The sequence below is a fragment of the Ranitomeya imitator genome, chromosome 4 (assembly GCF_032444005.1).
Source record: "Ranitomeya imitator isolate aRanImi1 chromosome 4, aRanImi1.pri, whole genome shotgun sequence".
Taxonomy (NCBI): domain Eukaryota; kingdom Metazoa; phylum Chordata; class Amphibia; order Anura; family Dendrobatidae; genus Ranitomeya; species Ranitomeya imitator.
Window position 1 is genome coordinate 590,218,688 of NC_091285.1, and position 12,709 is coordinate 590,231,396.

General features: G+C 41.4%; 1 long non-coding RNA gene across 3 annotated transcripts in view; it reads left to right on the forward strand.

Annotated features, from left to right (window-relative positions):
• The window catches only part of LOC138676844 (uncharacterized), a 288,868-nt gene that overhangs the window by 33,496 nt on the left and 242,663 nt on the right, over positions 1-12,709 (forward strand). For all 3 annotated transcript variants that reach the window (XR_011320832.1, XR_011320831.1, XR_011320833.1), the window contains exon 3: positions 10,314-10,534. This is a non-coding gene — a long non-coding RNA (uncharacterized lncRNA). The remainder of the gene's footprint in view (positions 1-10,313; positions 10,535-12,709) is intronic.

Genomic DNA, 12,709 nt, shown 5'->3' on the forward strand with positions numbered 1-12,709 from the left:
TCCCGAGAAAGCAAGTGCCCACACCACGGGAATGGTGCCAGCAGCGGAAGTATTATTTTATTACTGGAGGGAAGCATGGGGATTCAGAAGGGGTTTTCTTTGTAGTGGAGAGATAATTTGCATGACTGTCATTATCGGTAGTGGCTAAAACAAGAGAAAGTCCATAAAATATATTCAGATACGTGTTGAATATTGGAACAACATTGGATTTTTCTTCAAATCAGCAAGAAGCTTGCCAAGTCAATGACTTCTATTTGTAGGCCTTGAAGTGATGTGTTTGACTGTGATCTCTATATAGTGCAATCCACATAGCATTCATAGATTAGCATATGCATTACAAGCACTCAAGATCCTCATGGAGTTACTGCAAACAGCAAAGCATGTTCTGATTATTATCTGCCAAGCTTTCATTAGGAATGTGATTTTCAATAGCAGATTAAAGAGATCTTGATCTGTGCATTTCAGCAGAACCATACACAAGAGCCTTGTTGTCATCTTACAGGAAACTGTTTGGTGTCCTTTCACAAAGGTGAGAAACCTGCTTTTATCAGATTCTGCTCTTTTCAGTATGCTGAAATCCATTTGCATTTCAAACATATCCATCTGTTGTATGTAGCTTTTCCTTTTACTGGGGAATAAACGTGGCAGGAAAATCCAGTTGGGGCTCTGTTTCAGATTCATTCATCCTTCATACATACACCGGTTTATTGTTGGCAATTAAAAAACGTGTCTGTCCAAATAAATAATGTTTCTGGCATTATGTGAATAGTGTAATTGTTAGGAAGGTGTTCTTTAGTAATGAAAGGATCAATGGGTCTGTAACCAGCTGGTAGAGAGGATCAGTCACATGTTTTTCTAATATGTGTTCCCCTAACCATCTTACTTACCAAGATGGAACACATCCCTAGAGATCATTGAAGTACCTACAGTACCAAAGAAACAAGCCATGCGACTTCTATTAAGCCACACATAATGTTTCCCTGTAGCCAGTGGTGCTACTACAGTCTGATGGGCCCCGATGCAAAAATTGGACCTGGGCCCCCACCTGCATGTTGATCAGATGTTTGGGACCTTGTAGTGTTCTAAATTCTACAAAGACATGCATGTTCACCACCCATGTAATAATTTCCCCCATACTGGCCCCTTCCTGTACTAATGTCACCCACCCATGGCCCCTTCCAGTTATAATGTCCCTCATTCTGGGTCCCTTCCAGGAATAATGTCCCCCAAATCTTGTGCAATACAGAGTACAATTTTATTTGCTTATGTATAGAGACAGCTACTCTTAGTTTGCACCTGTACATACCAGTTTTCTGATTTGGAAGTGCTGTCAGTCTTTTGTTATTTGTATATCAGCTCTCTGCCCGAGCACTGCACCCTACAGCCTGTGGCAGTTTTAATTGTAGCAGGGTCCTACCTACCCATAATTTCGGATTTTAGTCTAAGAGAGGTATTCACACTAGACACGTAGGTTCCTAGCTCACTGGAGACGGGCTTGTCGTTGACTGCTGGGCCTGAGTGAATTGGTTAAATTATGTGCTAAGTATCTCCATTTTTTTCTTGTTATCTAGAGCAGTAATGCTATTCATATTTCATATATTATTATTTATTGTTATAGCGCCATTTATTCCATGGCGCTTTACATGTGAGGAGGGGTATGCATAATAAAAACAAGTACAATAATCTTAAACAACACAAGTCATAACTGGTACAGGAGGAGTGAGGACCCTGCCCGCGAAGGCTCACAATCTACAAGGGATGGGTGAGAATACAGTAGGTGAGGATAGAGCTGGTCATGCAGCAGTTTGGTCGATCGGTGGTTAATGCAGGTTGTAGGCTTGTCGGAAGAGGTAGGTCTTCAGGTTCTTTTTGAAGGTTTCGATGGTAGGCGAGAGTCTGATGTGTTGTGGTAGAGGGTTCCAGAGTAGAGGTGATACGTGAGAGAAATCTTGTATACGATTGTGAGAAGAGGAGATAAGAGGGGAGTAGAGAAGGAGATCTTGTGAGGATCGGAGGTTGCGTGCAGGTAAGTACCGGGAGACGAGGTCAGAGATGTATGGAGGAGACAGGTTGTGGATGGCTTTGTACGTCATGGTTAGGGTTTTGTAGTGGAGTCTCTGGGCAATGGGGAGCCAGTAAAGGGATTGACAGAGGGGAGAGGCCAGGGAATAGCAAGGGGGCAGGTGGATTAGTCGGGCAGCAGAGTATAGAATAGTTTGGAGGGATGCGAGAGTGTTAGAGGGGAGGTCACAGAGCAGGAGGTTGCAGTAGTCAAGGCGGGAGATGATGAGGGCATTTCATATTTACATGCTTTAGCACTACAGAGGGCAACTTTAGTTGCTTTTTCTCTGTCCCATAGTCTGTCAATGGTGATAGACGTATAGTGATGGTTGTGAGGTTTCATGGTCATCATAAATACTGTCCACATTGGTAGTTTAATTCATGTATGGAATGTATTATGCCATTAAATGGATTAAAGGAATTAATGGATTATATGGTTGGACAATTCTTTTTGTCAGAAGGGTCCCTGGCTATAAACTGATTATTGGGTGTCTCCACTGACGGAACCCCCAGAGATTAACAGTTCTCTACTAGGGAAGCCAGCATAAAGTGTTGAGTTTCTCAGCAGCACCTTATTGGTGTCAGTATACAGTTCCCATTTAAATTAGTGGGTTGAAGTTGAAGTGTGAAGTTGCTGAGTCCTCAAAATATTAAGAAGCCCTTTTTGTAATAGCCCTTTCCTGTGCTTAACAGTACAGGGGCATTATCATGAAATCATGATATATAACATCAGAACTACCTTATGGAGTATTTTACTTTTTCTTGTTGAATGTCATTCATCTCTATCAGTAGAGACATCAAGATGGATTACAGGTAATGCGGATAGTTCATGTCTCTCCTGTTTTCCTTTTTGTCAAACTGTGTACTGGCATAAAAGATAGGTGGGCTTTCACTTCTGTGAAAACAAGCCATTAGACAGTGGCTGGAAAGTGAGGGAAAGGAAGCTACAGTGCTTATAGTGCTGACAGAATGCTGATGAGGAACAGCCCCTTAAAAAAACAGGTGGGAAGTTAAGAATGTGAGCATGAGAATCAGGACAGTCCCTGGATACATTAGACTGGTATGTGCACCAAAGCAGTGTAAATTTGCTGGTGGGGACGAGGACAGGAAGGGTTGTGTAAAAGGACAGGTATGTTTTAATGAATTCTTAAAGATGATTAAAGCACCCTGTTATATACTGAATTGCTGGACCTGGAGATCATTAGATCCTCTTGCAATTAAAAAAAACATTATTTTTATACAGATTTTAAAATATATTAAAAAATTGCATCAATTAATTCCATGAGTTTAATTATGAAGTTTATTATGTCAGTAGTTTCTAGTAATTTGCTGATGTTTACAAATATATTTAATTATTTTTGGATTTTAAAGGTTATCTAATTACGATGCACTCACAGGCTGTCATTTTCCTAACACCTCCGGAGCCCAGTGTAAGTAATGTCTTCTTGTGTGCGTCATACTGAGGCATCCGGATCATCGTTCCCACAGCTCGGTGTAGTTACAGTAGTTTGCTCATGCCGTATTCCCCCTGGAATGCTTTGCCAGCATATTTGTTTAATTTTCTCCTCCGAACAAATTCTGGATGTAATTATATCGGTCAGTTGTCATTTACATCTAACAACATATCATTGCTCCTTCCAGCGAGGTCATATATACTTCTAGTCAGGAGTGTTTTCATTTGAGGACTGGACAAATAGATTCACTCACTTCTGGTGAAACTCTATCCTAAGGTTTTGGTTGTATCTCAAGGCCACAAGAGGGAGGCTGAGCTTGTCAGCAAAGATTGAATTTGACAGATAAGTTGCTAGGATTGAAGCTGATGGCAAGAATGTGCTTCAAGAGAGATCTAGATTACTGAGAGATGACATAATGTTGGCCCGGATCATCGGTAACATAGCTGAGCTTTGATCTTGGAGATTCAGATATTCAGAATGTCACAGTCCGGGAGACTTGTATTGACTTCATGCTGTATATCTCTAAAGCTTAAATTCATTATATAAAAGTAAGATTTTTCTATGGACATAGAGAAACAGGTCATCATTATGTAACCTAGCATAGGATAGCCAGGGGTGAAGACTAAGGAACATCTAGGCCACCGGTATTATATTTATGCATATTGAATCATTGCACTATGATGTTCTACTGTAATGAATGATTACCCTGGTTATTGTATGGTGGTTCTTTATGGATGTGCAAGGCAGACAGTATAGTAAAGAAACAATGAACAGATTAAAGTCTTTGAGGAGTCCTAGCTAGTAAGAAAATAAATGTACCCTTGACCCAGTTTTTTGGAAAGCATAATGGTCCCGATTCATCAAGACCAGCGATTTTCTCACCAGTGTTCATAAGGGGTCATGTTGGAGTCCAATGCTATTGATTCATGAAGAGCGTCTAACAAGTGGTGTGCTCCAGTACCTGACTGACGTAAGATTTCTAGCATAAGGAACGCCAGAGTTTTTCATTAAACAAGGCTTCACTAGATGGCAGTAGAGAGGAAGCCGGTCTGCACGTAACAGAGCTTACCTGCAGTGCAACAGTGAGGCTATCACAGGTGGCAGCAGAATAGTCAAAACAAGCAGGCTCAAATCCTAAACTGTAGCGCAGTACCAAAAGAAAAAGCAAACTCGAGGTGAGGGACAAGCCAGGGGGTTAGTAACAGTCAGGAGCGGATAAGCCAAAAGACAAATGACAGAAACAGGTCAGGATACACACCAAGTCAAACCGGGGAGTCTGCACACTAAAGGGAAACACTGAGTCAAGTCGGGAACGGGGGAAAACAGAGACACGGATTCAGACAGCAAACGCAGCAGGACAAATCGGAGCAATCAGAGTCAGCTTACAGGAGCACTAGGCAGAAACTATAACTGACATGATCTGCAGGACACAGTGGGACTAAATAGCAAACCTGAGACCAGACTGGGGCTGAGAAAATTTAACCCCTGACATGATCAGACCGGCAAAAAGGAAGACAGGACTCAAAACCCGGTCTGGATCATGAGAGTACCCTTCTCTCAGGGGGGGGGGGGGGGGGGGGGCACCAGACCCCCAGGTTTCCCAGGATAACGTATATGAAATGCCCAAACCAATCGATCAGCATGGACAGATCACACCGGGAGCCAAGATCAATCCTCGGGACTGTAACCCCTCCAATGGACCAAATACTGAAGTGAATTGTGCACCATGCGAGAATCCAAAATTCATTCAACTTCATACTCAGTCTGCCTATCCACAGAGACATAAGATGGAGGGGATGGGGACCCAGCAGAAGAAGGTACAAATGTCTTTAGAAGGGACATATGGAACACATTGGGGATCCGAAGCGACGGAGGTAGGCGTAAGCGAAAGGCAACTGGATTGACAACCTCAATCATCTCGTAAGGACCAATAAACCTGGGCCCTAGCTTAGTAGAAGGAACTTTCAGACGTATGTTCTTGGTAGACAACCACACTTTATCTCCTACCAGGAATATAGGTCCTACCGACTGTCGCGCTTGTCAGCAAAATGTTTATGTTTGCCCTGAGCCTCCCCAATGTTCTTCTGGACCTCCCACCACATCTCCCCCAACCATTGAACTGCCGTATCAGCCCCTGGACATCCTGAATCGAGCCTGTAAAATTCACCAAAATGAGGGTGAAAGCCATAATTACAAAAGAACGGAGAGGTGCCAGTGGACTGGTTAATCCAATTATTAAATGCAAACTCAGCCACTGGCAACAAAGAACACCAATCATCCTCCTGACGTAGCAAGACACCGCAAAATCTGTTCAAGTGACTGATTGGTCCTCTCCCTCTGAACGTTGGTCTCAGGATGGTAGGAAGAAAGGGAAAGGTAAAGCAAATACCCAATTTTTTACAAAATGCCCTCCAAAATTTGGACACTAATTGTACCCCTCTATCAGAAACCACATTCAAAGTCACGCCATGCAATTTCACAACGTGCTCAACAAACAACTTAGATGGCTTCATTAGGCAAACCTGCCAGAGGTACAAAATGCGCTTGTTAGCTGAATCTGTCAACCACTATCCAGATTACAATTTTGCCATTTGAAGGAGGGAAATCAGTGATAAAATTCATGGACAAATGAGTCCATAGTCTATCCAGAAATGGCAATGGCACCAATTCCCCGGCCGGCCAGTTATGGGAGCTCTTAGCACGGGCACAGGTATCACAAGCGGACACAAACACAGTGACATCAGAGGTCATGGAGGACCACCAAAACAGCCTAGAAATGGCTTTCAGGGTGGCTGAGATTCCCGGGTGTCCACTGAGAGCAGAATCGTGGAACTCCCGGAGAATCCTCAACCGGTACTGAACAGGGAAAAAGAGCTTATTATCAGGCACAGAGGGAGGAACGAGAGACTGAGCCTCCTGAATATCACGCTCCAATTCAGAGGATACCCCAGCAACAACCACCCCGTGCTCAAGAATGGAGGAAGGAGGTTCAGGGGGTGATATCGGATCAAAACTGCAAGATAAGGCATCCGCCTTGACATTCTTGGAATCAGGCCGATAGGTAATATAAAAATGAAAACGAGAAAAAAGAGCGACCATCTCGCCTGCCTAGCAGTTAACCGCTTGGAAGACTCAATGTAAGACAGGTTCTTGTGGTCCATAATTACCATGATCCAATGGACTGCCCCCTCCAAAAAGTGCATCCATTCTTTAAAAGCTAATTTTATGGCCAATAACTCCCAGTTACCAACATCATAATTCCTCTCCACAGAAGAAAACTTCCTGGAGAAAAAGGCACATGGTCCTAAATTGGTCAAAGTATCTGGTCCCAGAGACAACTCCGCCCCCACTCCCACCTCCGATGCGTCCACCTCTATAATGAACGGTTCTGACGGATCAGGCTGAACCAATACAGGAGCAGACATAAAACACTTCTTTAATGTAAAAAATGCTTCAGCCGCTAAGGGTGACCAGACTTTGAGATCAACCCCCTTGCGAGTGAGATCAGTGAGTGGCTTGACCACGTAAGAAAACCCCTGGATGAATGTTCGATAATAATTGGCGAAACCCAGAAATCGCTGCAGACCCTTGAGGTCTCTGGGTTGTACCCAATCAACAATGCCCTCTACCTTCCTGGGATCCATCCGAAACCCATTGGCAGAAAGCATGATCCCCAGAAAGGAAAACTCCTGGACACAAAACAAACATTTCTCGGGTTTAACGAACAGATAATTTCCCCGTAACCAATGAAGAACAGCACGTACATGACCAATGTGGGATTCCTTGTCAGGCGAGAAAACAAGGATATCATCCAGGTATACAACCATAAAGTGCCCGATAAAATCAGAAAAAAACATTGCTCATGAAGTTCTGAAAGACTGCGGGCGCATTCGTGAGACCGAAGGGCATGACTAAATTTTCAAACAGACCCTCGGAAATGAGAAATGCCGTTTTCCACTCATCCCCTTCCCAAATGCGAATAAGGTTATATGCTCCCTTGAGATCGATTTTGGAAAACCACTTAGCCACAGATAATTGGTTATAAAGATCTGGAATGAGTGGGAAAGGGTAGGTATTTCTCGCCCGTAATTTTATTTAGTTCCTGGTAATCGAGGCACGGGCGTAAACCACCATCTTTTTTCTTAACAAAAAAGAATCCAGCAGCCATGGGTGAAACAGAAGGACGGATGTGATCTTTACATAGACTATCAGAGATATAGTTTTTCATAGCGGTATGTTCCAGGCCAGAAAGATTGTACAAGCGGGCTTTGGGCAATTTAGAACCCGGAATAAGATTAATTATTAGTGATGAGCGAATATACTCTTTACTCGAGATTTCCCGAGCATTCTCGGGTGTCCTTCAAGTATTTTTTAGTGCTCCGATTTAGTTTTAATCACCGCAGCTGAATGATTTACATCTCTTAGCCAACCTGATTACATGTGGGGATTCCCTAGCAACCAGGCAACCCCCTCATGTACTTATGCTGGCAAACAGATGTAAATCATTCAGCTGCGACGATGAAAACTAAATCTCCGAGCACTTAAAAATACTCGGAGGACACCCGAGCGTGCTCGGGAAATCTCGAGTTACGAGTATATTCGCTCATAACTATTAATTATACAATCATACGGACGATGTGGTGGCAAGACCTCAACCTCTTTTTCGGAGGACACATCCCCAAAATCCTTCACGTTCTCTGGAATACCCCCCAGATCAAAACCCGATCTGGATCATGACAGTTGTGTCAACATTTTGCGACTCTTCAAAGCAATTTACACCAGAATTCTACAATTTAAAATCAATAAAATAAAGAAAAATTTGCCATTGAGTAGTTAGGGGATCTAAAGAAAAAACTAGAAAGTATTTATATGAACATTGAAGAGAAGTCCTTTTCAATGATGCCATCTATGGTATTGAACACCCTATACCAGATGCATTCTGTGGACTATGTTGCTCACTAGAATAGACTCTTACATGTTCAGGAGGTTGGTTAGACATTGACAATGACAAAGGTTTCTGTCTACGTTGATTGACAGTATATGTTACATACAGTAACATCTAGTTGTAACCTTGCCATCAAACCCAATGAACAGATGATTAACTTATTTCACCATTACTAGATCCTAGCATAATTTATTATTAGTTAAATAAGTAATGGCATAACTAGAGTCCGATGGGCCCTGATAGAAAACTTTGGACCTGGACCTCCACCTGCATGTTGGTCAAATGTATGGATGTTCTATAACCTATAAAAACATGCCTATTCACTCCGCATGTAATACTGTCCCCATCCTGTCCCTTTCCTGTAATAATGTCCCACGTTCTGGCCCTTTCCTGTAATAATGACCCCTGTACTAGCCCTTTCCAGGAATAATGTTGTCCTCTTCCTGGCCCCTTCCTGAATTAATGTCTACAATCCTAGGCCCTTTCCTGTAAAAATACACCCCCACATCATATAACAGTTCCCCCCATCCTGGACCACTTTCCTATAATAATGTACCCCACTTCATAAAATAATGTCCTACATCCTGGGCCCATTCCTGGTATAATGTTCCCCATCCGAGACCCCTTCCAATAATAAATGTCCCTAATTTTTTTCCAGCACATTTTAAAAAGAAACAAACAATTCTTCTTACCCTGACTTCGGCTTGCCGACTTGGGCATTGCATGATGTTAGTAACATGTGCCACCTGTGACAGACAAGCCGACATCATCGGCCATCCTCTCATTGGCTGGTGTAATGTATTGCAGTGTAAGGAATTGGACGATCTGTGCAACACAATACATTTCAGCTAAATGAATGTCGTCGAACACACATCCAGCTGCAATAGGCGCTGACGTTGGTGGCCCCCCTCATGCATGGGCCCGGTCGTAGTCGCACCTCTGCAACCCTGTTCAAACTGATGAGAGGGCCACTGGCACATGTGGCTAGCTCTCTACATTCACTTTCATAAAAGTCACGACCAAGAATGCTGGTTTGATGATAGACCCGGGTCTAGAGATAAGCAAATAAATTCAAGTAGAATTGGATTCTACTCAAAGTTTACAAAAATCGTATTTGCCAAAATATGGATTTTATGTAATTAGCTTGAATAGTGAATTTCAATTTTGCCTGATCCACTCATGTCTATTCAGGTCCCATCAAGGGAACCTGCACCTATCAGACATCTATAACATTTATATCCTTTGTGTATGCCATAAATGACTAAGATGGGAATATGCTTTTAATAAAGAATAACCAGATCTTCAATATTAGCATCTAGCGTGCTACAGTTCTTCTGTACAGCATTGTTCCTACTTTCCCAGATGTTTAGGCAATGATTTCTAAAATTTATAGGCCTCCTGGTATCTAAATATCAGGAATGTCTTCTTTGTATTTGGTTTACAAGGAACTTACCCTGTGTTTTTGTGAATTGTCAGTATTTAACTTAAGTGATGAAACATCATTGTCCAACCATACTGGCCTATGTAGCTAGCTTGTGCATAGAAGTTGTGAACCTATGTTCATGGTATTGACCTAGCAAATGTTGAAGGTGGTGGCATACATGGTAAAACAAATAAAGCATTTAATTGTAGATTCCACAAAAGTACGAGGCATAATGCACCACCTACTTAAGCTGTATTTAAGAAGGACAATAAACCGTTCCAACTTTTGTAAATTAAGACAAGAAGCTCCATATAAAATTATGTTATAATAATAATCTTTATTTACATAGCACCAAGATATACCATATTTGTGGTATAACCAACAATTGATGGAAGTACATTCATTTATTTGTATTTCTTCCCTTGTGCAGATTTTACACCCATGGTTTGAGCAATTGATGGACTAACGAAGCATTAATAATCACAATGGGCCAGAGACAGACCGCATCAGCTCGGCAGTTGCATTGATAATCCTGTTTGCTGCTCAACTGGTTCCTCTCAACCGGTTTATTGGAGAGTAAAAGTGGAGCTGGTGTGTCTTCATTTGTTTTCATAGACAAATAAGTCACAATAGAGTGGACAGCGACAAAAGGTAACCTGTTTGCAAAAAATTGTCATAGACACAGTGAAAACCTGACAGGTTAATTATAATTAATAATCTTAAATGTATACAGAAAACAACCATTTATGGATATTCTATGGGACATTGATGGCCTATTCTTAGGATGTTTGATCAAATGGGGTGTTTTGTGACCTCTTCACCAACCAGCGCAATGGCCTAGCTCTCCTATAATGGGCTCCTCTATTGATTGCAGAGGCAGAGTAGCTAATCTATATGTGATTTTACTTGGAATTGCAATCCTGTCTCATTCAAGTGACCAGGAACTAGGTATGTTAAGTCAGTTGGCCATTAAAGTATATGAATAGAGTTTCTATAGAATTCCGTCTGGTTGGATCCTAAGACTTGTCAATTGAATCCATCCTTCATACTCTTTGTTCTCTTCAGTCTTCTTCGTACATCAGTTTTTGAGAAGCTTCTAAGTAAAATGTTTAACTTTTCTAGTGTGCTAGTCTTCATATTTCTCCAAATTTGACTAAGCCCAGACTTTTTGTGCTTCAAGTTACCGTAGGTTATGTTTAGTCAAAGATCAACTTGTTTTCATTATACATCTGTGATATTCTCAAAAATCTTTGCCGATGCTGATTTTCAATTATTTTCTATAATAAATATAGTAGACAATATGATGAGATAATAAAACTATAAAGCATAATGAGAAATAGGTTTTGAAGAAGTGAAAATTGGCCATAATGTGTGCACTGGCAATGATTTAATCCGAGGTAGATCATGACCCATGAAGAGTACTCATCCAGTAGCTTGATCAAATACCTGTGTGCACAGTCACCAGATGATTGATGACTTTTTTGCAACAAGATCATACCAATTTGAATTAATTTAAATTTCTGGCAGCTATCCATGGTTGGCCAATTTTATTATAATTTTTCAATAATACATCAGGCAAGAAAGTATATGCTTTGAAAAAATAGTCAAGGTGTCTACTGATTAAAAGAGATTTGACATATGTTGACAACAGTGTGACTTGTTAGTATCATGCATTACAATAGAACGTATGTCCCAAAATTCAGCGTTTTATGAGAGTCCGTAAAATATTATATTATAATACTCTATTTGTGGGCAGCATGTAACACAACAGATAAAGTAATAGGTGTAGGAAGAAGTCTTCATGGTAGTCTGGGCTGGATGGAAAAGAGATAATTGAATAACTCCAATATATTGCAATTCAGTAATTTTATTTAACTGTACTACATTTACTTATACAGTTCGCAGAGTGCTTATGTAGAATTGCCATATACCACTTTGAGTCAGAAAAGGTATGTAATCAGCCAGGTATGGACTGGGGCTGAAATTCTGCCCTGGCATTTGAAATCACACAGGCCATGCTGTCCCCGGCCCCAAGCACTAGATAGGATATATTACTAATATTACCCTGGATAGAGGAAAGCAAGATTTACTACAAGACCAATATTTCTAATTATACCGGTGGCCTGGTGGGGTAAGTGACCGAGTCAGCGACTTTGTGCTTCATCACAACTCTTAACAGTATGGGTGACTTGAACACCGATTCTGTTAACAACACAGCAGACAAGGCAGCCCACAACCAGACAGGCCCTTCTGGTATTTGCCAGAATTGCCAGATGGCCAGTCCGGCCCTGTAATCAGCTCAGTGGTAGTGGAAAAATTCCATAGTGTAGTAGGTGCGGTGGAGGGATAAACTCCAGGCTGGTTCCTGGGTGAACATAGACGGTACTATTTTGAATCCTAAAAGGGTATCTTAGCCTTGATTAAGAGCCACATTTAGGGTTCGAAACACAGAGAGTCTTTTGTCTTTTGATGTTCGCTATGTGCACAATTATTAGGCAATTTGTATTTGGTCAATCCAAAAGGTTAACAAACCTGAATATTTCAGAAAGTAAAAGTTAGGTTTTGACTTAGAAGAATAAAATGCAGAATTATTGAGCACCTTTTAGTATACAGAATTGTTATGCAACTAAATACAAAAATGTTAATTTTCCTGTCTCAATTGTTTCATTTCCTGTGTTAACTGCTTCACCCTGAAGCCTGTTTTCACCTTCCTGACCAAGAAAATTTGTTGTGCAATTTCTCCTCAGTTCGGAGATACCCCATAAGTAGGTGAAAACTTCTGTTTCGGTGCACAGCAGGGTTTGAAAGGGAAGGAGTGCCAATTGA